Consider the following 4,212-nt stretch of genomic DNA (forward strand, 5'->3'; position numbering starts at 1 on the left):
TTTTCTGCTGTGATAGCTGTTTTTCTTTATCAATTTGACATCTGGAATTAACTAAAACACTAGCAGCTGAGTATACCTTTGAGGAATTTTTTTCTTTTTTGTTTTTTTTTTGTTTGTTTGTTTGTTTGTTGTTTTTTCGAGACACGGTCTCTCTGTATAGTCCTGGCTGTCCTGTAACTCACTTTGTAGACCAGGCTGGCCTCGAACTCAGAAATTCGCTTGCCTCTGCCTCCCGAGTGCTGGGATTAAAGGCATGTGCCACCACGCCTGGCTTGAATTTTTTTTTTCTTAATTAGATTATTTTAAGCGGGCAAACCCAATTTTAATCTGGATTGCATCTTCTACTGGCAACCTATATAAAGGACATGGAAGAAGGAAACTTGCCCTCTTTGCCTACTTGCCCTCCCTAGCTAGTCTATTCCTTCACTTGCATTAGAGCTTACTTAGAGGTTTTGGCATCTACCACCTGAGACATTCTGCTTCGTGGATTCTTAGACCTTCCATTGATAAACAGCCATTGTCATTCTAGCTGGACTCCAGCCTGTAAATCATTCTATTTAACATGTGTGTATGTATATACATTTAAGAAGAGAGATTCATTCTATCGGACCCACTACACTAGGGTACCTTGAATAATATCTGCTTAATTAAGAATCTGTTTGTTTTTGAATTTTGAGACAGGGTTTTTCTGGGTAGGACTGGCTGTCCTGCAACTCATTCTATAGACCAGGCTGGCCTTGAACTCAGATCTACCTGCTTCTGCCTCCTAAGTGCTGGGATTAAAGGTATAAGCCACCTGGCCATTAACAGTCTTTTATGTTGGTGATCTCAAACAGTTGTAGCAGATGAGTGTAAAGGTGGGAGGAAATCTTCAGGAGTCACTGGAGGCCCAGAGGTCTAGAAGTCCATAGCAAATACAGGAACATATATGAATATCCTCTGGCTTTACATTACAGTCTTTCCTAAATGGGAGAAATACATCATAGTTAAACAACAAAACACTGGCAACACCAGAACATGGATTTGATGCTCACTTTCAAATCCCATTACCTAGATAGATAGATAGATAGATAGATAGATAGATAGATAGATAGATAGATAGATATCCAGGTCAACAAAGAAAAGCAAAAGACTAGCAATATGGCTCAGTTGGTAAAGGGGGCCTGCCATCAAACTTGATGACCTGATTTAATTCCTAGGACAAAGTGGAAAGAGAACTGATCCTTGCAAGTTGTCCACTAACATCCACATGTGTGTCATGGTGCGCAGTCACACAAAATAAAGCTATAGAATTCTTCAGGGTTGAAGAGATGGATCCATGCTAAGAATTCTTGCTGGTTTTGCAGACAACCCAGTTTGATGTGTGGCATCCACATTTGAAGGCTCAAAAACCACTTGTAACTCCAGCTCCATAGAACCTTCTGAACTCTTGGCACCTGTACTCTATATACTCACAGGCACACACAATTTTTTTTTCATCTCCAGATCATACACACCTCACATCATCCCTTTTTCCAGAGTTCCACGTTGTTTCTCTAAGTTCTTTATTACATTTGAAAACATTCTATAGCTGGGGATGTGGCCCAATGGGTGAGCATGTGCTTTGCCTATTTGAAGCCCTGGGTTCAACTCCAACATAAACACCAGATCCATTGGGATTTATCCTGTATTGCAGGTGTAATTATGCCCTCTTGAGTGAATGCCTCACCTTTTTCTGAAACAAATAGGACCTGGAGACAGAACCAGAGGGTATATTGCATGTTGTAAGGTCAAGTGTGTCAAAAAAGGGCCACCAGTAGGCATTTATAAGACATAGTGCTGTTTTAATCATTTGAACAAACTGATTAAAGTTAGCATTTTTGAAATGGGGTTTAAGTTTGCCCAAAGGTGGGTTAGCTGGTAAATTGCTCCACATTATTGTCTATCATGTGTGAAACAAGTGGTTGGACAAGAAATCAAAACACAAGAATCTCATTTTCCTGAATCCCTAACAGTAAAGATAGCTAGGAGCAGTCGAGCAATGGAAGACTATAGGTGAAGTTTGGGCCACAAGGTGCAACCTGCAGCCTCAGAAGTATGTTTTGTCTACATATTCTATGTAATGAGCAATTCCAAATTACTGGCGGAAAACACCCATTTTGTTATTTGGTGGGTGATCTGTGGGTAAATTTGGAGACCATACAGATGGTTCCTGACCATTGGTTTCTGGGATCAACAAGGAAGGCAAAGAGTTGTAAGTGGAACACCTGGGGCCATTTTAATATGTTTGGATGTATATGGACTCTTGGCTTTTGTGTGTTGATTGCCTTTCAAGCTCTCAGATGGTAAGTACGGTCAAGTAGAAATCTCTCATTGAGCCTGTCCCACACATACAGCCTCTCCTTGCTTTGCTTTTACTTCCTTTGCCTTCAAATTTTGGAGGTAAAGACTACATAACTGGACCTTCCTACCCAGAGAAAACCTTCCATGACCCTGATGGTCTCCCTTCAAAAGCTGAAGTGAGTCTGATTTCCCTCACTAAGTCTGTGAGTGATACTTAGAAAATGACAGATGATAGTTTCTATCCTTTCCAAGATAGAACTCACTGTGTTGCTAAGCTAGTGCCTCTTTAATTCTGTTGGAACTCTAGGTCTCTAAATGGTCACTCTGGAATTCAGTCTTGGAACCACTATAAGCCAGCCAACCACTAAGGGAGGGGGAAGGTCAGCATGGGTGACCAATGGCCAATCAGTGCCTTCAACAAAGACCCTGTGCCTGTGGACATAAGCAGGTGGGGTCCAATTGACCCGGTGTTTTCCCAACTTGGAAAGTCAAGATAACAGATATCTAGGGTTTTGAAGAGATTCTAAGGGCTTCTGTTGGGAGGAAAGGGTGAGTCCCGTTAGATCCACCTTCTCAACCATTAGGCCCAGCTGGCAAGGAAGAGAGAGTTCTAAGGCAGAGTTGGGAGTTCTATAAGGACCTTAGTTTGCTTCCTATTGCTGTGATAAAACAATACCAAAAGCAAATTGGGGAGGAAAAGGGTTGTTTCAGCTTATATATCCATCTTGAGCATAGTCCATCATTGAGGGAAAGCCAAGGCAGGGCACGAACAGAAATAGGCCATGGAAGAATGCTGCTTACTGGCTTGCTCCTCGTGACTTGCTCTGGTGCTTTCTTATAGAACTCAAAACCACTTACTTAGGGATGCAACTGTCCCCAGTGGGCTGGGCTCTCCCATATCAACCATTAACCATGAAAGAGTTCCCAACAGGCTTGCCTTTAATCCAGTCTGAAGGCACTTTCGTAAGTGAGAATCCCTCTTTCAAAATGACTCTAACTTGTATCAAAAAGATCCAGCTAGTACATAGAAGGAGATTGTGGTTGTTTGAATAGGTATGGCCTCCATAGACTTCTGAGGTTGAATAAGGGAGTGGCACAATTAGGGTGTGTGGCCTTAATACAGTAGGTGTGGCCTTGTTGGAGGAAGCATGTCACTATGGGGACATGCTTTGAGGTCATAGCTCATGATATGCCCAGGTCCTTATATATGCTCAATCTATACACTGTCTCCTACTGCCTTCAGATCAAGATATAGAACTTTCAGCTCCTCCAGTACCATGCCTGCCTGCACACTGCCATGCTTTAAGCCATGGTGATAATGAAATTATCCTCTGAAACTGTAAGTCAGTCCCAATTACATATGTTCTTTTATAACAGTTGTGCTTATGCTGTCTACATCCTCAAACCTATTAAACATCATTTTGGAAGGGCAATTTAGCAAGAACCAATAAAAATTAAACACATATTCTTACTTACACGTGAAATCCCACTTCTGGAACTCTAACAATAGAAGTGAAAACACTTTTTATGGATGTATGAGATTTACCACATAATTGTCATGTTTAGGGATGGAAGAATGGAAGATAAAATAAAATTTACATTACAAGAAATGGAAGAGGTTGGTCAGAGAAAACTGAAAAACTACCAAAAATAGCTGATGAGAAATATGAATGTAAAATTTATATTTGGAAAAAAAAAAGTGAGACACGGCCACTCTTACGTAGCTCTGGCTGTCCTCAAACTATATTGACAAAGCTGGGTTTGAGTTCATGAGTCTCCACCTGCCTCTGCTTTCCAAGTTCTGGGATTAAAGGTATGAGCCACCATGCTCCCCCCTTTTTTTTTGTTTTTCTGGGATGGCTCTTGTTTGAGACAGAGTCTCACTGTATG

Source organism: Mus musculus, chromosome 13, assembly GCF_000001635.26.
Source record: "Mus musculus strain C57BL/6J chromosome 13, GRCm38.p6 C57BL/6J".
Classification (NCBI taxonomy): domain Eukaryota; kingdom Metazoa; phylum Chordata; class Mammalia; order Rodentia; family Muridae; genus Mus; species Mus musculus.